The sequence below is a fragment of the Zonotrichia albicollis genome, chromosome 20, assembly GCF_047830755.1.
Source record: "Zonotrichia albicollis isolate bZonAlb1 chromosome 20, bZonAlb1.hap1, whole genome shotgun sequence".
Taxonomy (NCBI): domain Eukaryota; kingdom Metazoa; phylum Chordata; class Aves; order Passeriformes; family Passerellidae; genus Zonotrichia; species Zonotrichia albicollis.
In genome coordinates, this window is record NC_133838.1 from 9,528,665 (window position 1) to 9,550,774 (window position 22,110).

Below are 22,110 nucleotides of genomic sequence, written 5' to 3' on the forward strand. Positions count from 1 at the left end.
CAGCTGAGACAACATCAGGAGTTGATGAGAATGAAAGTGAAACGCAGCGATTGAGCCGTTTCTCGGAAATTACTTGTCGTGATATTCCCTTTTGGGATCTTTTCTGCAGCACTTTGACCCTCTGAGCCCAGCAGACACAGGACAGGCTGGTGGTGTGGGGTGCTGTGCTCCCACAGTGGGTGTTTGGGGACAGCACCCCCTTTCTCTGTGCAGGGGGGGCAATAAGGGGCCCTGCTCACCTGGCTGTATCGGTGGGGAGAGATAAGATAAGAGGCTGTGGGCTGTGCCTGCAGAATGCCATGGCAGCATGGCATAACTGGTCTCCCCTGACCTTGGGAAGAAATGCCACTTTGTGGATGCCCTAAGGAGAGGAGCCTGTCGGAATCTGAACAGCACGAGATGACCCCATAGAAGGATGATAAGAAAACGTTAAGAACGTTGCTGATGTGGCAATGTGTGAAAGGTCACTTAGTGATAAAATCCATACAAGGAAATAGTGGGTCTTGATGAAAGGTATAAAACCAGCTCCTTTCCCTCGATAAATATCTCAGTATCCCTGTGGTTCTGAGTCCGTGTGCTGGCGGAGCAGCCCAGGTAGCCCTGGGCTGGGCTGGAGCCTGGCTGGGCACTGAGGGGTCTCTGCTCTTATGGGATGGCCGGGCTGTCCTGGGTGGGAGAGGGGTGGCTGGGGGCGATCGTGCAGGGCAGCAAAGCCCCGCTGACCCCACCTGCTGCCCATGGAAAGATTTCTTGTTCTTGCTTCCCAAGGGTATCAGGATTAGAGCAGACTCACGGCAGCTCTTGCTCCTGCCTAGCTGACCATGGGTAAGTCGGGTGGCTCATGGGGTCGGGGACACGGGACCTGCAGTGGGGGGCTCAGGGACCCTGGGGTTCGCCCCTTCCTGCCTCTGGCCCTCTGCAGGGCTGAAGGAGGGCGGTGCTGGCAGAGGGGCTGCTGCCTCTGGCACCCTGCCCTGCCTTGGATTCCACGGCACTGGATTCCAGCCAGGAGGAACTTTAGTGCTCAACTCCTGCTCATCTGCTATTTTCCTTTTTAGTCATTCTTCCAGTTGCAGCTGCATTCTTTGCAGGACTCGCCATTGGCGTTGCAATTACAGGTGAGAGTTTGTCACGAGATGAGCAGCAGTCAGCTTGGCTTGGGTGCTGCTGAGAGGGAAGGGACAGCTCTGGGCAGTGCCTGGAATGGAGTTGTGTCTGCCCCCGGTGCCGCAGCCCTGCACGCTGCTCCTCTCCTGCCGCCCAGGGCTGTCCCCGTCCCTGCAGCCCCAGCCCTCGCTGCCCGCTCTGCTCCCTGGGTGCTTTTGGGGAGGCCGGGTCTGGTGCAGGTGGCAGGGGGAGATGGGGGTCACAGAGAGCACCCTAACGCTTCATTGTCCTCCCTGCAGCAGCAGCAAGGAAACTGCCCGTACGGATCATTATGACTCACATGGGTCTGCATATGAGTGTTGGTGAGTGAGGAGGGCAGGGAGCCTGGGCTGTGCTGGGTGGAACACGGGGTTGTAGCCTGGGCTTACTCTGAAGCCAAAGCAGCCCTTGAACCCATCCCTGGTGTGAATGTGCCCAAAGTGTGGGAAAGGGATCCATCCCAATGTGGTGGGGAGAGCCAGGACCCGCTGGGGTTGGGGCTGAGGGCATTGGGGCTGTGCAGGGAGGTGAGTGCTCTGTGGCGAGAACTGCTGTGTCCACTGGGAGCACTGGCCAGAGGTGGAAGTGGAGAGCAGAAAGGGGCTGGATGTGCTCATGGAGCAGAGCTGACTGCAGGCCAATGCTCTGGCACAGAATGAGGAGACTCTTGCTGGAGAGACATTTTTGGCTGTCCCTGCCTTGTGCTTGGCAATCAGCAGGCAGCCTCGATGCTTCTGGAATCTGACACTCCTGTCTTTATAGGGGGAGAACACAAGGATGACCCTCTAAGCTCATGCAAAGAGATCCAGAAGAAGTACTGTTGATTACTACAGCCAGTGAACAGAAGCAGATTTTGGGATTCCTCTCTTTCTCTCTTCTCCCATTCGTTTTCCATTTTCCTTTCTCCTTCTTTGTCTTTTCCACACTTTTTAGTAGCGGAATTTCTTTTTTTTAAATTTCTTTTGCATTTTCAATAAACAGTTTTCAGATACAAGGTTGTTTTGGTTGACTTATTTTCATTCCAGATCATCTATTTTCAAAATATTTCCTCATAGTTCCCCACAGTGGAATGCCACAGGCTCCCTGTAGGGACAACCCCAAGGTCCAATGTGCTGGAGGTGGGGGAGCCCCAGCCCCACTGCAGCTGAGACAACATCAAGAGTTGATGAGAATGAAAGTGAAATTCCGTGATTGAGCAATTTCTCGTGAATTGCCTGCCCTGACATTCCCTTTTGGGGTCTTTCCTGCAGCCCTTTGACTCTCAGAGCACAGCAGACACAGGACAGGCTGGTGGTGTGGGGTGCTGTGCTCCCACAGTGGGTGTTTGGGGACAGCACCCCCTTTCTCTGTGCAGGGGGGGCAATAAGGGGCCCTGCTCACCTGGCTGTATCAGTGGGGAGAGATAAGAGGCTGTGGGCTGTGCCTGCAGAATGCCATGGCAGCATGGCTTAACTGATCTCCCCTGACCTTGGGAAGAAATGCCACTTTGTGGATGCCCTAAGGAGAGGAGCCTGTCATAATCAGCCTGACACCTGGACAGCATGAGATCACCCCATAGAAGGATGATAAGAAAGCCTTAAGAATGTTTAATAGTTACTGATGTGGCAATGTGTGATAGGTCCCTTAGTGAAAAAAATGTACAAGGAAATAGTGTGTCTTGAGGAAGGGTATAAAACCAGCTCCTTTCTCCCAGTAAATATCTCAGTGTCCCTGCAGCTCTGAGTCTGTGCCGCCTTTGTTTACACACAGCAGAGCACACATAGCTGTGGGCCAGGCAGGAGCCTGGGTGGGGACTGAGGGGTCTCTGCTTTTAGAGCACGGCCAGGGTCTCCTGGGTGGGAGAGAGGTGATTGTGATGATGCAAGGTGGAAAACCCTGCTGATGCCACCAGCAGCCTATGGAAAAACATCTTGTTCTTGCTTCCCAAGGGACCAGGCTTAGAGCAGACTCATGGCAGTTCTGGATCCCTGGACCATGGGTAAGTTGGGTGTCTCGTGGGGTCTGGGACATGGGACCTGCAGTGGGGGGCACAGGGACCCTGGGGTTGGCCCCTTCCCCCCTCTGGGGCCTCTGCAGGGCTGAAGGAGGAGCTTCTGCTGCCTCTGGGACCCTGCCTGGCACAGGGCACGAGCCTCCAGCCAGGAGGAGTTTTAGTGCCCAACTCCTGCTCATCTGCCATTTTCCGTCTTAGGCTTTGAGTCATTCGTGATTACGTTTCTTCTGGCATTTGTCGTGGCACTTGTTATCGTACTTCTGATTATAGGTGAGAATTTGGCGCAGGATAAGGAGCACTCGGTTTCACTTCTGGTGGTGCTGCTGAGAGGGAAGGGACAGCTCTGGGCAGTGCCTGGAATGGGGTTCTGGCTGCCCCCGGTGCCGCAGCCCTGCACGCTGCTCCTCTCCTGCCGCCCAGGGCTGTCCCCGTCCCTGCAGCCCCAGCCCTCGCTGCCCGCTCTGCTCCCTGGGTGCTTTTGGGGAGGCCGGGTCTGGTGCAGGTGGCAGGGGGAGATGGGGGTCACAGAGAGCACCGTAACGCTGCTCTGTCCTCCCTGCAGCACTGGCAAGGAATGAGCCTTTGAACATCGATATCAATCTCCTGGGTGTACGTTTCCATTTTGGTGAGTGGGGAGGTCAGGGGGCTGGGCTGTGCTGGGTGGAACACGGGGTTGCACCCTGGGCTTCCTCTGAAGCCAAAGCAGCCCTTGAACCCCTCACTGGTCTGAAAGTGCCCAAACTGCGGGAAAGGGGTCCATCCCAATGTGGTGGGAAGAGCCAGGACCTGTTGGGGTAGGGTCTGGGGCTGAGGGCATTGGGGCTGTTCAGGGAGGTGAGTGCTCTGTGGCAAGAACTGCTGTGTCCACTGGCAACACTGGTCACAGGTGGAAATGGAGAGCAGAAAGGGGCTGGGTGTGCTCAGGGAGTAGAGCTGACTGCAGCCAACTCTCTGGCATAGACTGGGGAGTCTCTTGCTGGAGAGACATTGTTGGCTGTCCCTGCCTCATGCTGGTCCATCAGCAGGCAACCTTGATGCTTCTGGGACCTGACACTCCTGTCTTTATAGGGGGGAAACAAAAGGCCAGCCCCTCAGGCAGCAGCCAATGCCATGCTGACCAGAAGAAGAAAGCCTGATCACCATGGGCAGTGAACAGAAGGTGATTTCCTTCCGTCTAACAGCCTGCTTCATGTCTTCCCACAGCATGGACTAGAATGCCATCAGTGATCAGCAGCTGACCATTTAACAGATTTGGATGGCCTTGAGCATTAAATGCTTTTGAATACTTTAATAGAAGTGCTTTTCTGGTGCGGGTGTGTGTGGTCATGGCTCAGGTTCCTGCCTCATGCTTGTCCCTCAGCAGGCAGCGCCAATGCTCCTGGAACATCACCCTTCTGTCTTTGCAGGGGCTGCCTAAATGGCCTGACTGTCTTCTGAGCAGCAGCTGATGGCATGCTGGAACAGAAACAGCTCCCTGTGTTCAATGCAAGGGAGCAGAAGCAAGTTCCCTTCCAAGCACAGGATTCATATTCAAGTAGCCAATGCTGGAAAGTCCAATCCCTCCCACAGCTTCTGCTTTCAATGATTTGGAATTCAGCAGTAAAGAAGCAATAAATGCACAGTGCTGGCATGTCTGTGTGGTGGTACTTGGGTGTGTGTGGTGGCTCAGGTTGCTGTCCTGCAGCTGGGGCTGTGCTGTGCTCCAGGCAGGGATTGCACAGGCCGTGTTTCCAGCCTTGCTCCCTGTCCCCCTGCACACCCACTCTGTTGGATTTGGGGTGGTTCAGGGCTGCTGGTGGTGCCAGACACACTGTGCCCACTGCTCCTGCTGGGCTGGGCCCTTGTCCTGGCTCGTGGGAGCCGTGTGTGGGATGCTCAGGGTGGGATCCCTGGGGAGCAGCCATGGGGAGCTCCTGGGCTGCTGGCACAGCATCCTGGGGGGAGCACGGCAGTGGTGGCAGCCCCCGTGGTGGCTCACGGCAATGGTTGGTGTCTCAGGGGTGGCACTGAGCAGTGACTCTGCTGCCTGTGTGCGCTGGGACAGGGCTGGTGATGTGAGGCTGGACTTGGCACGCGGTGGCTCCTTGCAGGCAGCTGTGGCCGGTGTGGCCAAGCTGCTGGTGCTGAGTCACTGCAAACAAGATGGGCAGGGGCATGGGGGTGTTGGAGGTGGGTGCCCTCCTACACTGGTCCCAGTTCACCAACCTTCAGCACTGCTCTGTGAAATGGACAGGGGAATGTTGATTTTGGGGGTCCTGCGGGATGCAGGGGACAGGGGAATGAGCTGGTGCATCCTGACCCAGCTCAGCAGCAGCAGCAAACGGGGATGCAGAGCGGGGTTTGAGCCGGTTTTTGAGGCTGCCCTGTGGGGACGAGGCAGAGCGGCTCCAGCTCTGCTCTCCAGACTGCTGTGGGTGCTCGCTGGAGCCGCGGAGTTTCATCGGCCCCAAACCTGCTGGGGAAAGGCCCCGTGAAGCCACAGGAGCCCCGGCACAGCCTGAGCAGCCCCGGCCCGGCGCGTCCTTCCCCCTCAGCCCCAGCCCGAGGCCATCGGGGCCAAAGGGCTCTCTGAGGGGACACCCCAGGGTGCGGACGGGACAGCCCCAGCCCTGCTCGAGCAGAGGCAGCACCATCAAGGGTTACCCAGAAAGCGAAACTGAGCGAGCGGCTTCCTTTCTGATTTCTCGGAAATCTGGTCACCCAACACACCCTTCCTCGTACTTTCCTGGAACCCTTTGTCCGTCATAGCACGGTTCGCACAGGCCAGGTTGGTGGCGTGAGGTGCCGCGGTCCCGCGGTGAGTGTTTGGGGTCAGAAGCCTTTCTCTGAGGGGGGGAGAGAACGGGCGACTGCTCACCTCGCTGTGCCGGCGAAGAAGCCGCCAAAACCCGGCCGGGCAGGAGCCGGGGAGGGGGGTGGTGCTGGGGGGGTCGTCTCTGGTTTTAAGGGGAGGGGGCGGGAGTTCCTGGGTGGGAGAGGGGTGGCTGGGGGCGATCATGCCGGGAAACAAAGCCCCGCTGGTCGCAGCTGCCGGCCACGCAAAAAAATCTTGTTCTCGTTCCCCAAGGATCCGGGATTAGAGCAGAATCATCGCAGATCTCGCTCCCGCCCAGACGACATTGGGTAAGCTGGGAGGTTCCTGGGGTGGGGGCCTGGGTCCTGAGGGGGGCAGATCGAGGGGGGCACAGGGACCCTGGGGTTCGCCCCTGCTCCCCTCTCCTCCCGGAGGGCTGAAGGAGGGCGGTGCTGGCAGAGCTGCTGCTGCCTCTGGGACCCTGCCCTGCCTGGCACAGGGCGCTGGGCTCCAGCTGAGAGGGGCTTTATTGCCCACACTGCTGCCCTTCTGCCCTTTTCCTTCTTAGGTACACGGGTAGTCACCGTTGCAGTCATCCATCTGCTCATCACTGGGTCTACAGTTGGAGGTGAGAATTTGGCACGGGATGAGCAACGCTCGGCTTCGCTGCTTGTGCTGCTGGGAGGGAAGGGACAGCTCTGGGCAGTGCCTGGAATGGAGTTGTGTCTGCCCCCGGTGCCGCAGCCCTGCACGCTGCTCCTCTCCTGCCGCCCAGGGCTTTCCCCGTCCCTGCAGCCCCAGCCCTCGCTGCCCGCTCTGCTCCCTGCGTGCTTGTGGGGAGGCCGGGTCTGGTGCAGGTGGCAGGGGGAGATGGGGGTCACAGAGAGCACCCTAACGCTTCATTGTCCTCCCTTGCAGGAGCAGCAGCAATGGATAGCAGGCCTAGCTGCTCTGAAAGTAAGGGTGAGTGAGGAGGGCAGGAGGCCTGGACTGTGCTGGGTGGAACATGGGGTTTTAGCCTGGGCTTACTCTGAAGCCAAAGCAGCTCTTGAAGCCATCCCTGGTCTGAATGTGCCCAAAATGTGGGAAAGGGATCCATCCCAATGTGGTGGAAAGAGCCAGGACCTGCTCGGGTAGCTGTCAGGGCTGAGAGGATCAGGGGCTGTGCAGGGAGGTGAGTGCTCTGTGGCAAGAACTGCTGTGTCCACTGGGAGCACTGTCCAGGGACAGAAAGGCAGAGCAGAAAGGGGCTGGGTACGCTCAGGAAGCAGAGCTCACTACAGGCCAATTCCCTGGCACAGACTGGGGACACTCTTAGTGGGGTGCAGCCCAAACCACTGAGCCTTGAGTGCATCCTGGAGCATCCCATCACCCACAAGGGCAGCCACCCCCAAACACCATCCTGACCATCCTCCAGCCACTGAAGGGCCCTGGGTGTGAGGCACACATGGGTTGGCCATGGGTCAAAATACGAGGAGCTCTGTGCTCAGTGGTGGCAGTGGGCACAGGGGCCATCTGGGCAGTGCAGGTGGCAGACTGGGCTGGCACGTGCTGAGTGTCCCGTGCTGTTGTGGGTTGGTGGGGCAGTGGGCAAGACTGGGTGGGTGGGCACTCCGGGGTGTGCCCCTTCTCCCTGTTCCTCCCAGCCTGGGGGGACACTGGGACCTGCAGCAGACCCCATAGCATTGTCTAATACCTGGTGGAGGGCTGAGACTCAACAGTAGGAATTGCTGAGTCATGATGAGATAGCAAAATAAGCTCCTGTCTTCTGCCTCTCGAACCCTAGCTTGTGTCTGTAACCCCAAAGGTCACTTTCCCCTAACACTTACTATTGCACAAGTTCGTATGTCTCTGTACCCTATACAAAGGGGCTGTTTTAGCCCATTCAGCAGCAGAAGAGCCGTTGCTGGAACCCTTCACAGACCCCTCAATAAACCATCGCTGTGGAATGCCAGGACCCTTCTTCTCCTCTCTCTCATCTGCTTCTCCCCCTAGCCCTCGGGCACCTTAGGAAGTAAATAATGAGCTGAAATCATAATAGCGATGATGATCATTAAAGAGCTGAAATCCACTAAGCATGCTTGAAGTAGCCAGTGGCTATGAGCTGACTGGGTATTCGGGAGCTCTGTCTCCAAGAGGGACTGAGGTATCCGGATAGGACTGCCTTGCTCAGGAGCTAAGCCTGCTCTGCAGGCTGGGGCAGTGGGGAGACCCCTTAGGGACCCACCAGTGGCCTCTTCCCAGGGGTCTGCAGGGGGTGGAGGCAGATGAAGGCAGGGGGAGGCTGGAGGAGCTGCTGGTGCTCAGGGGAGCTTTGCTGTCCATGCTCATGTCCTTCCTCCCCTCCTGCCATTTTCTTTCTCAGGGAAGAGAAGCAAAGGCGTTGAATCTGACCATAGAGCCACAGCGGAAGTTGGTGAGGATCTGTCACTGCATGAGCAGCGCTCGGGTTCACTGCCCGGTGCCAGCCCCGTGGGGTCCTGGGGACTGGGCTGGGCTGGGGGCTGGAATTACCAGGGCTGGGGAGAATTGGGGTGCAGGCAAGAGGAGAAGGGCAGCTCTGGGCAGTGCCTGGAATGGAGTTGTGTCTGCCCCCGGTGCCGCAGCCCTGCACGCTGCTCCTCTCCTGCCACCCAGGGCTGTCCCCGTCCCTGCAGCCCCAGCCCTCGCTGCCCGCTCTGCTCCCTGGGTGCTTTTGGGGAGGCCGGGTCTGGTGCAGGTGGCAGGGGGAGATGGGGGTCACAGAGAGCACCGTAACGCTGCTCTGTCCTCCCTGCAGCACTGGCAAGGAATGAGCCTTTGAACATCGATATCAATCTCCTGGGTGTACGTTTCCATTTTGGTGAGTGGGGAGGTCAGGGGGCTGGGCTGTGCTGGGTGGAACACGGGGTTGCACCCTGGGCTTCCTCTGAAGCCAAAGCAGCCCTTGAACCCCTCACTGGTCTGAAAGTGCCCAAACTGCGGGAAAGGGGTCCATCCCAATGTGGTGGGAAGAGCCAGGACCTGTTGGGGTAGGGTCTGGGGCTGAGGGCATTGGGGCTGTTCAGGGAGGTGAGTGCTCTGTGGCAAGAACTGCTGTGTCCACTGGCAACACTGGTCACAGGTGGAAATGGAGAGCAGAAAGGGGCTGGGTGTGCTCAGGGAGTAGAGCTGACTGCAGCCAACTCTCTGGCATAGACTGGGGAGTCTCTTGCTGGAGAGACATTGTTGGCTGTCCCTGCCTCATGCTGGTCCATCAGCAGGCAACCTTGATGCTTCTGGGACCTGACACTCCTGTCTTTATAGGGGGGAAACAAAAGGCCAGCCCCTCAGGCAGCAGCCAATGCCATGCTGACCAGAAGAAGAAAGCCTGATCACCATGGGCAGTGAACAGAAGGTGATTTCCTTCCGTCTAACAGCCTGCTTCATGTCTTCCCACAGCATGGACTAGAATGCCATCAGTGATCAGCAGCTGACCATTTAACAGATTTGGATGGCCTTGAGCATTAAATGCTTTTGAATACTTTAATAGAAGTGCTTTTCTGGTGCGGGTGTGTGTGGTCATGGCTCAGGTTCCTGCCTCATGCTTGTCCCTCAGCAGGCAGCGCCAATGCTCCTGGAACATCACCCTTCTGTCTTTGCAGGGGCTGCCTAAATGGCCTGACTGTCTTCTGAGCAGCAGCTGATGGCATGCTGGAACAGAAACAGCTCCCTGTGTTCAATGCAAGGGAGCAGAAGCAAGTTCCCTTCCAAGCACAGGATTCATATTCAAGTAGCCAATGCTGGAAAGTCCAATCCCTCCCACAGCTTCTGCTTTCAATGATTTGGAATTCAGCAGTAAAGAAGCAATAAATGCACAGTGCTGGCATGTCTGTGTGGTGGTACTTGGGTGTGTGTGGTGGCTCAGGTTGCTGTCCTGCAGCTGGGGCTGTGCTGTGCTCCAGGCAGGGATTGCACAGGCCGTGTTTCCAGCCTTGCTCCCTGTCCCCCTGCACACCCACTCTGTTGGATTTGGGGTGGTTCAGGGCTGCTGGTGGTGCCAGACACACTGTGCCCACTGCTCCTGCTGGGCTGGGCCCTTGTCCTGGCTCGTGGGAGCCGTGTGTGGGATGCTCAGGGTGGGATCCCTGGGGAGCAGCCATGGGGAGCTCCTGGGCTGCTGGCACAGCATCCTGGGGGGAGCACGGCAGTGGTGGCAGCCCCCGTGGTGGCTCACGGCAATGGTTGGTGTCTCAGGGGTGGCACTGAGCAGTGACTCTGCTGCCTGTGTGCGCTGGGACAGGGCTGGTGATGTGAGGCTGGACTTGGCACGCGGTGGCTCCTTGCAGGCAGCTGTGGCCGGTGTGGCCAAGCTGCTGGTGCTGAGTCACTGCAAACAAGATGGGCAGGGGCATGGGGGTGTTGGAGGTGGGTGCCCTCCTACACTGGTCCCAGTTCACCAACCTTCAGCACTGCTCTGTGAAATGGACAGGGGAATGTTGATTTTGGGGGTCCTGCGGGATGCAGGGGACAGGGGAATGAGCTGGTGCATCCTGACCCAGCTCAGCAGCAGCAGCAAACGGGGATGCAGAGCGGGGTTTGAGCCGGTTTTTGAGGCTGCCCTGTGGGGACGAGGCAGAGCGGCTCCAGCTCTGCTCTCCAGACTGCTGTGGGTGCTCGCTGGAGCCGCGGAGTTTCATCGGCCCCAAACCTGCTGGGGAAAGGCCCCGTGAAGCCACAGGAGCCCCGGCACAGCCTGAGCAGCCCCGGCCCGGCGCGTCCTTCCCCCTCAGCCCCAGCCCGAGGCCATCGGGGCCAAAGGGCTCTCTGAGGGGACACCCCAGGGTGCGGACGGGACAGCCCCAGCCCTGCTCGAGCAGAGGCAGCACCATCAAGGGTTACCCAGAAAGCGAAACTGAGCGAGCGGCTTCCTTTCTGATTTCTCGGAAATCTGGTCACCCAACACACCCTTCCTCGTACTTTCCTGGAACCCTTTGTCCGTCATAGCACGGTTCGCACAGGCCAGGTTGGTGGCGTGAGGTGCCGCGGTCCCGCGGTGAGTGTTTGGGGTCAGAAGCCTTTCTCTGAGGGGGGGAGAGAACGGGCGACTGCTCACCTCGCTGTGCCGGCGAAGAAGCCGCCAAAACCCGGCCGGGCAGGAGCCGGGGAGGGGGGTGGTGCTGGGGGGGTCGTCTCTGGTTTTAAGGGGAGGGGGCGGGAGTTCCTGGGTGGGAGAGGGGTGGCTGGGGGCGATCATGCCGGGAAACAAAGCCCCGCTGGTCGCAGCTGCCGGCCACGCAAAAAAATCTTGTTCTCGTTCCCCAAGGATCCGGGATTAGAGCAGAATCATCGCAGATCTCGCTCCCGCCCAGACGACATTGGGTAAGCTGGGAGGTTCCTGGGGTGGGGGCCTGGGTCCTGAGGGGGGCAGATCGAGGGGGGCACAGGGACCCTGGGGTTCGCCCCTGCTCCCCTCTCCTCCCGGAGGGCTGAAGGAGGGCGGTGCTGGCAGAGCTGCTGCTGCCTCTGGGACCCTGCCCTGCCTGGCACAGGGCGCTGGGCTCCAGCTGAGAGGGGCTTTATTGCCCACACTGCTGCCCTTCTGCCCTTTTCCTTCTTAGGTACACGGGTAGTCACCGTTGCAGTCATCCATCTGCTCATCACTGGGTCTACAGTTGGAGGTGAGAATTTGGCACGGGATGAGCAACGCTCGGCTTCGCTGCTTGTGCTGCTGGGAGGGAAGGGACAGCTCTGGGCAGTGCCTGGAATGGAGTTGTGTCTGCCCCCGGTGCCGCAGCCCTGCACGCTGCTCCTCTCCTGCCGCCCAGGGCTTTCCCCGTCCCTGCAGCCCCAGCCCTCGCTGCCCGCTCTGCTCCCTGCGTGCTTGTGGGGAGGCCGGGTCTGGTGCAGGTGGCAGGGGGAGATGGGGGTCACAGAGAGCACCCTAACGCTTCATTGTCCTCCCTTGCAGGAGCAGCAGCAATGGATAGCAGGCCTAGCTGCTCTGAAAGTAAGGGTGAGTGAGGAGGGCAGGAGGCCTGGACTGTGCTGGGTGGAACATGGGGTTTTAGCCTGGGCTTACTCTGAAGCCAAAGCAGCTCTTGAAGCCATCCCTGGTCTGAATGTGCCCAAAATGTGGGAAAGGGATCCATCCCAATGTGGTGGAAAGAGCCAGGACCTGCTCGGGTAGCTGTCAGGGCTGAGAGGATCAGGGGCTGTGCAGGGAGGTGAGTGCTCTGTGGCAAGAACTGCTGTGTCCACTGGGAGCACTGTCCAGGGACAGAAAGGCAGAGCAGAAAGGGGCTGGGTACGCTCAGGAAGCAGAGCTCACTACAGGCCAATTCCCTGGCACAGACTGGGGACACTCTTAGTGGGGTGCAGCCCAAACCACTGAGCCTTGAGTGCATCCTGGAGCATCCCATCACCCACAAGGGCAGCCACCCCCAAACACCATCCTGACCATCCTCCAGCCACTGAAGGGCCCTGGGTGTGAGGCACACATGGGTTGGCCATGGGTCAAAATACGAGGAGCTCTGTGCTCAGTGGTGGCAGTGGGCACAGGGGCCATCTGGGCAGTGCAGGTGGCAGACTGGGCTGGCACGTGCTGAGTGTCCCGTGCTGTTGTGGGTTGGTGGGGCAGTGGGCAAGACTGGGTGGGTGGGCACTCCGGGGTGTGCCCCTTCTCCCTGTTCCTCCCAGCCTGGGGGGACACTGGGACCTGCAGCAGACCCCATAGCATTGTCTAATACCTGGTGGAGGGCTGAGACTCAACAGTAGGAATTGCTGAGTCATGATGAGATAGCAAAATAAGCTCCTGTCTTCTGCCTCTCGAACCCTAGCTTGTGTCTGTAACCCCAAAGGTCACTTTCCCCTAACACTTACTATTGCACAAGTTCGTATGTCTCTGTACCCTATACAAAGGGGCTGTTTTAGCCCATTCAGCAGCAGAAGAGCCGTTGCTGGAACCCTTCACAGACCCCTCAATAAACCATCGCTGTGGAATGCCAGGACCCTTCTTCTCCTCTCTCTCATCTGCTTCTCCCCCTAGCCCTCGGGCACCTTAGGAAGTAAATAATGAGCTGAAATCATAATAGCGATGATGATCATTAAAGAGCTGAAATCCACTAAGCATGCTTGAAGTAGCCAGTGGCTATGAGCTGACTGGGTATTCGGGAGCTCTGTCTCCAAGAGGGACTGAGGTATCCGGATAGGACTGCCTTGCTCAGGAGCTAAGCCTGCTCTGCAGGCTGGGGCAGTGGGGAGACCCCTTAGGGACCCACCAGTGGCCTCTTCCCAGGGGTCTGCAGGGGGTGGAGGCAGATGAAGGCAGGGGGAGGCTGGAGGAGCTGCTGGTGCTCAGGGGAGCTTTGCTGTCCATGCTCATGTCCTTCCTCCCCTCCTGCCATTTTCTTTCTCAGGGAAGAGAAGCAAAGGCGTTGAATCTGACCATAGAGCCACAGCGGAAGTTGGTGAGGATCTGTCACTGCATGAGCAGCGCTCGGGTTCACTGCCCGGTGCCAGCCCCGTGGGGTCCTGGGGACTGGGCTGGGCTGGGGGCTGGAATTACCAGGGCTGGGGAGAATTGGGGTGCAGGCAAGAGGAGAAGGGGCAGCTCTGGGCGCTGCCTGGAATGGGGTTCCGGCTGCCCCCGGTGCCGCAGCCCTGCACGCTGCTCCTCTCCTGCCGCCCAGGGCTGTCCCCGTCCCTGCAGCCCCAGCCCTCGCTGCCCGCTCTGCACCCTGGGTGCTTTTGGGGAGGCCGGGTCTGGTGCAGGCGGCAGGGGGAGATGGGGGTCACAGAGAGCACCCTAACGCTGCTCTGCCCTCCCTGCAGAAGAAAAAGCAACGGATGGCGACTCTGACTGGGAGGGTAGTGGGGAGGTCAGGGGGCTGGGCTGTGCTGGGTGGAACACGGGTTTGCATCCTGGGCTTACTCTGAAGCCAATGCAGCTAGTGAAGCCATCACTGCTCTGAATGTGCCCAAACTGTGGGAAAGGGATCCATCCCAATGTGGTGGGGAGAGCCAGGACCGACTGGGGTTGAGGTTGGGGCTGAGGGCATTGGGGCTGTGCAGGCAGGTGAGTGCTCTGTGGCAAGAGCTCCTGTGTCCAATGGCAGCACTGGCCAGAGGTGGAAATTGAGAGCAGAAAGGGGCTGGGTGTGCTCAGGGAGTAGAGCTGACTGCAGCCAACTCTCTGGCACAGACTGAGGAGACTCTTGCTGGAGAGACATTGTTGGCTGTCCCTGCCTCATGCTGGTCCATCAGCAGGCAGCCTCGATGCTTCTGGGACCTGACACTCCTGTCTTTATAGGGGGGAAACAAAAGGCCAGCCCCTCAGGCTGCAGCCAATGCCATGCTGACCAGAAGAAGAAAGCCTGATCACCATGGGCAGTGAACAGAAGGTGATTTCCTTCCGTCTAACAGCCTGCTTCATGTCTTCCCACAGCATGGACTAGAATGCCATCAGTGATCAGCAGCTGACCATTTAACAGATTTGGATGGCCTTGAGCAATAAATGCTTTTGAATACTTTAATAGAAGTGCATTTCTGGTGCGGGTGTGTGTGGTCATGGCTCAGGTTCCTGCCTCATGCTTGTCCCTCAGCAGGCAGCGCCAATGCTCCTGGAACATCACCCTTCTGTCTTTGCAGGGGCTGCCTAAATGGCCTGACTGTCTTCTGAGCAGCAGCTGATGGCATGCTGGAACAGAAACAGCTCCCTGTGTTCAATGCAAGGGAGCAGAAGCAAGTTCCCTTCCTTCCAAGCATGAATTCATCTTCAAATGGCCGGTGCTGGAACGTCCACTCCCTCCCACAGCTTCTGCTTTCAATGATTTGGAATTCAGCAGTAAAGAAGCAATAAATGCACAGTGCTGGCATGTCTGTGTGGTGGTACTTGGGTGTGTGTGGTGGCTCAGGTTGCTGTCCTGCAGCTGGGGCTGTGCTGTGCTCCAGGCAGGGATTGCACAGGCCGTGTTTCCAGCCTTGCTCCCTGTCCCCCTGCACACCCACTCTGTTGGATTTGGGATGGTTCAGGGCTGCTGGTGGTGCCAGACACACTGTGCCCACTGCTCCTGCTGGGCTGGGCCCTTGTCCTGGCTCGTGGGAGCCGTGTGTGGGATGCTCAGGGTGGGATCCCTGGGGAGCAGCCATGGGGAGCTCCTGGGCTGCTGGCACAGCATCCTGGGGGGAGCACGGCAGTGGTGGCAGCCCCCGTGGTGGCTCACGGCAATGGTTGGTGTCTCAGGGGTGGCACTGAGCAGTGACTCTGCTGCCTGTGTGCGCTGGGACAGGGCTGGTGATGTGAGGCTGGACTTGGCACGCGGTGGCTCCTTGCAGGCAGCTGTGGCCGGTGTGGCCAAGCTGCTGGTGCTGAGTCACTGCAAACAAGATGGGCAAGGGCATGGGGGTGTTGGAGGTTGGTGCTGCCCTACACTGGCCCAGCTACTCCAACCTTCAACCACTGCTCTGATAAATGGACAGGGACATGTGGAGGGTGTCCTGTGAAGCACAGGGTGGCAGGGGAATGAGTTGGTGCATCCTGGCCAAGCAGCAGCAGCAGCAGTGACCCCTGCCAAGCCAAGAGCTTGGGCTGAAAGAGATTCCCCTCTGGAAGTTGTTCCAAGCACAGGCACCCACCTCTGCCACCCATCCCTGCTGGCCCCTGTGGGCTCACAGGACACGGCCACTGAGGGGCTCTGGGTCCGAGGCACACATAAACTGAGATTTAAGTCTTCTAATTTAAGAAATTAAAACTGAGTGACTGGTTTAAAAATTTATCGGAAATCAGATGACTCACCCCCGCCTTTCCGGCCGGAAGGCGCCAGGGTGGGTAGACTTACTTTCGGCCGCCATTGTCCCCTCAGAGCATAAAAGGCACAGCAGAGGGTGAGGTGCCGAGGTCCCTCGGTGGGTGCTCGGGGACAGCAGCCTTTCTCTGAGGAGGGGACAGTACTGGGGGCTGCTCCCCTCCTTGTGCCGGCGGAGCAGGCACTGATCCCTGGGACGGCCGGGATCGTGTGCATGGGCTGGGGGGTCTCTTCTTGTGAGGGGAGGGGCCGGGGTCTCTTGAGTGGGAGAGGGGCGGCTGGGGGCGATGGTGCCGGGCAGCAAATCCCCTCTGATCCCACCTGCTGCCTATGCAGAGAAATCTTGTTCTTGCTTCCCAAGGGACAGGGATTAGAGCAGATTCATCGCAGGTCTTGCTCCCGCCGGGCCCACCATGCGTAAGTTGGGTGTCTCGTGGGGTCTGGGACACGGGACTTGCAGTGGGACAGACGGGGAGGGGGGCACAGGGACCCTGGGGTTTGCCCTTCTCCCTTGTGGGGCCTCTGCAGGGCTGAAGGAGGGCGGCCCTGGCCCAGGGCTCCGGGCTCCAGCTGGGAGAGGGGCTTTACTCTCCACACTGCTGCCCTTTGGTCATTTTCCTTCTTAGTTCCCGTTCCGGTCATCCTTGCAATTATAAAGGTCGTTGGATTAGCTATAGTCACGGCAGGAATTACAATTATAGGTGAGAGTCTGGCACGGGATAAGAAGGGTTTGGGTTCTCTTGTGGTGCTGCTGAGAGGGAAGGGGCAGCTCTGGGCAGTGCCTGGAATGGGGTTCTGGCTGCCCCCGCTGCCGCAGCCCTGCACGCTGCTCCTCTCCTGCCGCCCAGGGCTGTCCCCGTCCCTGCAGCCCCAGCCCTCGCTGCCCGCTCTGCTCCCTGGGTGCTTTTGGGGAGGCCGGGTCTGGTGCAGGCGGCAGGGGGAGATGGGGGTCACAGAGAGCACCCTAACGCTGCTCTGCCCTCCCTGCAGCACTGGTAAGGAATGATTCTTTGAACGTCGATATCGATCTCTCGGGTGTACATTTCCATTTGGTGAGTGGGGAGGGCAGGGGGCCTGGGCTGTGCTGGGTGGAACACGGGGTTGCACCCTGGGCTTACTCTGAAGCCAAAGCAGGTCTTGAACCCATCCCTGGTGTGAATGTGCCCAAAGTGTGGGAAAGGGATCCATCCCAATGTGGTGGGGAGAGCCAGGACCTGTTGGGGTAGGGTCTGGGGCTGAGGGCATTGGGGCTGTGCAGGGAGGTGAGTGCTCTGTGGCAAGAACTGTTGTGACCACTGGGAGCACTGGCCAGAGGTGGAAGTGGAGAGCAGAAAGGGGCTGGGTGTGCTGATGGAGCAGAGCTGACTGCAGGCCAACACTCTGGCACAGACTGGGGAGACTCTGGCTCGAGAGACATTGTTGGGTGTCCCTGCCTCATGCTGGTCCATCAGCAGGCAGCCTCGATGCTTCTGGGACCTGACACTCCTGTCTTTATAGGGGGGAAAACATGAGGACTGACTCTGCCCTGCAAGCAGCAGCAGACATCATGCTGTCCATGGGAAGAGCTCCAGGTTCCCACTGCCAGTGAACAGAAGGTGATTTCCTTCCTTCCAAGTGGCTTGATTCATGTATTCCCACTGCTGGAACTGGAAATCCCCCAAAGACCCCCAGCTGCCCCTTTAACAGATTTGGATGGCCTTGAGCAATAAATGCTTTAGAATACTTTAACAGAATTGCATTTCTGGTGTGGGTGGATGTGCTTTTGCTTGCTGTGTGTGGTGAGCTCCTGGGCTGCTGGCAGAGCATCCTGTGAGCATCGAGCCACTCCCTGATCTGCTGCTGCTCACTCCCACTTTTGTCTCTGGCTGCCTCTCTTTCTCTCTCCCCACACTCCTTTTCCATTTCCCTTCATCCTTCTCCGTCTTTTCTACACTTTTTAGTAGCGGAATTTCTTTTTTTGTTTGTTCTTTCGTTATCAATAAACAGTTTTCAGATATAATGTTGTCTCAGTTGACTTAACTTCATTCCAGACCATCTATTTTTAAAAGAATTCCTTGCAGTTCCCCACAGTGGAAAGCCACAGGCTCCCTGCAGGGACAATGCCAAGGTCCAATGTCCTGGAGGTGGGGGAGCCCCAGCCCTGCTCCAGCTGAGACAACATCAGGAGTTGATGAGAATGAAAGTGAAACGCAGCGATTGAGCCGTTTCTCGGAAATTACTTGTCGTGATATTCCCTTTTGGGATCTTTTCTGCAGCACTTTGACCCTCTGAGCCCAGCAGACACAGGACAGGCTGGTGGTGTGGGGTGCTGTGCTCCCACAGTGGGTGTTTGGGGACAGCACCCCCTTTCTCTGTGCAGGGGGGGCAATAAGGGGCCCTGCTCACCTGGCTGTATCGGTGGGGAGAGATAAGATAAGAGGCTGTGGGCTGTGCCTGCAGAATGCCATGGCAGCATGGCATAACTGGTCTCCCCTGACCTTGGGAAGAAATGCCACTTTGTGGATGCCCTAAGGAGAGGAGCCTGTCGGAATCTGAACAGCACGAGATGACCCCATAGAAGGATGATAAGAAAACGTTAAGAACGTTGCTGATGTGGCAATGTGTGAAAGGTCACTTAGTGATAAAATCCATACAAGGAAATAGTGGGTCTTGATGAAAGGTATAAAACCAGCTCCTTTCCCTCGATAAATATCTCAGTATCCCTGTGGTTCTGAGTCCGTGTGCTGGCGGAGCAGCCCAGGTAGCCCTGGGCTGGGCTGGAGCCTGGCTGGGCACTGAGGGGTCTCTGCTCTTATGGGATGGCCGGGCTGTCCTGGGTGGGAGAGGGGTGGCTGGGGGCGATCGTGCAGGGCAGCAAAGCCCCGCTGACCCCACCTGCTGCCCATGGAAAGATTTCTTGTTCTTGCTTCCCAAGGGTATCAGGATTAGAGCAGACTCACGGCAGCTCTTGCTCCTGCCTAGCTGACCATGGGTAAGTCGGGTGGCTCATGGGGTCGGGGACACGGGACCTGCAGTGGGGGGCTCAGGGACCCTGGGGTTCGCCCCTTCCTGCCTCTGGCCCTCTGCAGGGCTGAAGGAGGGCGGTGCTGGCAGAGGGGCTGCTGCCTCTGGCATCCTGCCCTGCCTTGGATTCCACGGCACTGGATTCCAGCCAGGAGGAACTTTAGTGCTCAACTCCTGCTCATCTGCTATTTTCCTTTTTAGTCATTCTTCCAGTTGCAGCTGCATTCTAGGTGAGAATTTGGCGCAGGATGAGGAGCACTCGGTTTCACTTCTGGTGGTGCTGCTGAGAGGGAAGGGACAGCTCTGGGCAGTGCCTGGAATGGGGTTCTGGCTGCCCCCGGTGCCGCAGCCCTGCACGCTGCTCCTCTCCTGCCGCCCAGGGCTGTCCCCGTCCCTGCAGCCCCAGCCCTCGCTGCCCGCTCTGCTCCCTGGGTGCTTTTGGGGAGGCCGGGTCTGGTGCAGGTGGCAGGGGGAGATGGGGGTCACAGAGAGCACCCTAACGCTGCTCTGTCCTCCCTGCAGCACTGGCAAGGAATGAGCCTTTGAACATCGATATCAATCTCCTGGGTGTACGTTTCCATTTTGGTGAGTGGGGAGGTCAGGGGGCTGGGCTGTGCTGGGTGGAACACGGGGTTGCACCCTGGGCTTCCTCTGAAGCCAAAGCAGCCCTTGAACCCCTCACTGGTCTGAAAGTGCCCAAACTGCGGGAAAGGGGTCCATCCCAATGTGGTGGGAAGAGCCAGGACCTGTTGGGGTAGGGTCTGGGGCTGAGGGCATTGGGGCTGTTCAGGGAGGTGAGTGCTCTGTGGCAAGAACTGCTGTGTCCACTGGCAACACTGGTCACAGGTGGAAATGGAGAGCAGAAAGGGGCTGGGTGTGCTCAGGGAGTAGAGCTGACTGCAGCCAACTCTCTGGCATAGACTGGGGAGTCTCTTGCTGGAGAGACATTGTTGGCTGTCCCTGCCTCATGCTGGTCCATCAGCAGGCAACCTTGATGCTTCTGGGACCTGACACTCCTGTCTTTATAGGGGGGAAACAAAAGGCCAGCCCCTCAGGCAGCAGCCAATGCCATGCTGACCAGAAGAAGAAAGCCTGATCACCATGGGCAGTGAACAGAAGGTGATTTCCTTCCGTCTAACAGCCTGCTTCATGTCTTCCCACAGCATGGACTAGAATGCCATCAGTGATCAGCAGCTGACCATTTAACAGATTTGGATGGCCTTGAGCATTAAATGCTTTTGAATACTTTAATAGAAGTGCTTTTCTGGTGCGGGTGTGTGTGGTCATGGCTCAGGTTCCTGCCTCATGCTTGTCCCTCAGCAGGCAGCGCCAATGCTCCTGGAACATCACCCTTCTGTCTTTGCAGGGGCTGCCTAAATGGCCTGACTGTCTTCTGAGCAGCAGCTGATGGCATGCTGGAACAGAAACAGCTCCCTGTGTTCAATGCAAGGGAGCAGAAGCAAGTTCCCTTCCTTCCAAGCACAGGATTCATATTCAAGTAGCCAATGCTGGAAAGTCCAATCCCTCCCACAGCTTCTGCTTTCAATGATTTGGAATTCAGCAGTAAAGAAGCAATAAATGCACAGTGCTGGCATGTCTGTGTGGTGGTACTTGGGTGTGTGTGGTGGCTCAGTTTCCTGTCCTGCAGCTGGGGCTGTGCTGTGCTCCAGGCAGGGATTGCACAGGCCGTGTTTCCAGCCTTGCTCCCTGTCCCCTGCACACCCACTCTGTTGGATTTGGGGTGGTTCAGGGCTGCTGGTGCTGCCAGACACGCTGTGCCCACTGCTCCTGCTGGGCTGGGCCCTTGTCCTGGCTCCTGGGAGCCGTGTGTGGGATGCTCAGGGTGGGATCCCTGGGGAGCAGCCATGGGGAGCTCCTGGGCTGCTGGCAGAGCATCCTGGGGGGAGCACGGCTGTGGTGGCAGCCACCGTGGTGGCTCACGGCAATGGTTGGTGTCTTGGGGTGGCACTGAGCAGTGACTCTGCTGCCTGTGTGTGCTGTGGGTAGGGCTGGTGATGTGAGGCTGGACTTGGCATCCGGGGGCTCCTTGCAGGGAGCTGTGGCCGGTGTGGCCAAGCTGCTGCTGCTGAATCACTGCAAACAAGATGGGCAGGGGCATGGGGGTGTGGTAGGTGGGTGCCCTCCTACACTGGTCCCAGTGTACCAACCTTGACCACTGCTCTGTGAAATGGACAGGGCAATGTTGATTTTGGGGGTCCTGCGGGATGCAGGGGACAGGGGAATGAGCTGGTGCATCCTGACCCAGCTCAGCAGCAGGAGCAGCAAACGGGGATGCAGAGAGGGGTTTCGGCCGGTTTTTGAGGATGCCCGCTGGGGACGAGGCAGAGCGGCTCCAGCTCTGCTCTCCAGACTGCTGTGGGTGCTCCTTGGAGCCGCGGAGTTTCATCGGCCCCAAACCTGCTGGGGAAAGGCTCCGTGAAGCCACAGGAGCCCCGGCACAGCCTGAGCAGCCCGGCCCGGCTGTCCTTTCCCCTCAGCTCCCGCCCGAGGCCATCGGGGCCAAAGGGCTCCTAAGGGGACACCACAGAGTGAGGACGGGACAGCCCCAGCCCTGCTCGAGCAGAGGCAGCTGCATCAAGGGTTACCCAGAAAGCGAAACTGAGCGAGCGGCTTCCTTTCTGATTTCTCGGAAATCTGGTCACCCGACACATCCTTGCTCGTACTTTCCTGGAGCCCTTTGTTCCTCATAGCACAGTTCGCACAGGACAGGTTGGTGTCGTGGAGTGCCGCCGTCCCGCGGTGAGTGTTTGGGGTCAGAAGCCTTTCTCTGAGGGGGGGAGAGAACGGGCGAGTGCTCACCTCGCTGTGCCGGCGAAGAAGCCACTAAAACCCGGCCGGGCAGGAGCCAGGGAGGGGGGTGGTGCTGGGGGGGGGTCGTCTCTGATTTTAAGGGGAGGGGGCGGGAGTTCCTGGGTGGGAGAGGGGTGGCTGGGGGCGATCATGCTGGGAAACAAAGCCCCGCTGGTCGCAGCTGCCGGCCACGCAAAAAAATCTTGTTCTCATTCCCCAAGGATACGGGATTAGAGCAGAATCATCGCAGATCTCGCCCCCGCCCAGACGACATTGGGTAAACTGGGAGGTTCCTTGGGTAGGGGCCTGGGTCTTAAGGGGGGCAGATCGAGGGGGCACAGAGACCCTGGGGTCGACCCTGCTCCCCTCTCCTTCCGGACGGCTGAAGGAGGGCGGTGCTGGCAGAGCTGCTGATGCCTCTGGGACCCTGCCCAGCCCGGCACAGAGCACTGGGCTCCAGCTGAGAGGGGCTTTATTGCCCACACTGCTGCCCTTCTGCCCTTTTCCTTCTTGGGTACACGGGTAGTCACCGTTGCAGTCATCCATCTGCTCATCACTGGGTCTACAGTTGGAGGTGAGAATTTGGCACGGGATGAGCA

General features: G+C 58.5%; 1 protein-coding gene and 3 long non-coding RNA genes across 4 annotated transcripts in view; all 4 read left to right on the top strand.

Annotated features, from left to right (window-relative positions):
* The first annotated feature begins 5,856 nt into the window (after nucleotides 1-5,856).
* On the top strand, nucleotides 5,857-9,773 carry LOC141731301 (uncharacterized). Its single transcript, XR_012583335.1, has 8 exons — nucleotides 5,857-5,936; nucleotides 6,207-6,262; nucleotides 6,502-6,561; nucleotides 6,852-6,896; nucleotides 8,299-8,349; nucleotides 8,713-8,775; nucleotides 9,219-9,309; nucleotides 9,557-9,773. It is a non-coding gene; the product is annotated as an uncharacterized LOC141731301 (long non-coding RNA).
* Nucleotides 9,774-11,150: 1,377 nt separating this feature from the next.
* Nucleotides 11,151-14,760, top strand: LOC141731290 (uncharacterized). The gene is made up of 6 exons (XR_012583324.1): nucleotides 11,151-11,273; nucleotides 11,513-11,572; nucleotides 11,863-11,907; nucleotides 13,310-13,360; nucleotides 14,203-14,293; nucleotides 14,541-14,760. It is a non-coding gene; the product is annotated as an uncharacterized LOC141731290 (long non-coding RNA).
* Nucleotides 14,761-15,747: 987 nt separating this feature from the next.
* Nucleotides 15,748-17,430, top strand: LOC141731280 (uncharacterized). Its single transcript, XR_012583317.1, has 5 exons — nucleotides 15,748-15,797; nucleotides 16,059-16,114; nucleotides 16,324-16,398; nucleotides 16,688-16,749; nucleotides 17,195-17,430. It is a non-coding gene; the product is annotated as an uncharacterized LOC141731280 (long non-coding RNA).
* Nucleotides 17,431-21,313: 3,883 nt separating this feature from the next.
* The window catches only part of LOC141731346 (uncharacterized), a 36,174-nt gene continuing 35,377 nt past the window's right edge, over nucleotides 21,314-22,110 (top strand). The window contains exons 1-2 of the mRNA XM_074555972.1: nucleotides 21,314-21,460; nucleotides 21,733-21,788. The gene's annotated coding sequence lies outside the window, so the exon portion shown is untranslated. The remainder of the gene's footprint in view (nucleotides 21,461-21,732; nucleotides 21,789-22,110) is intronic.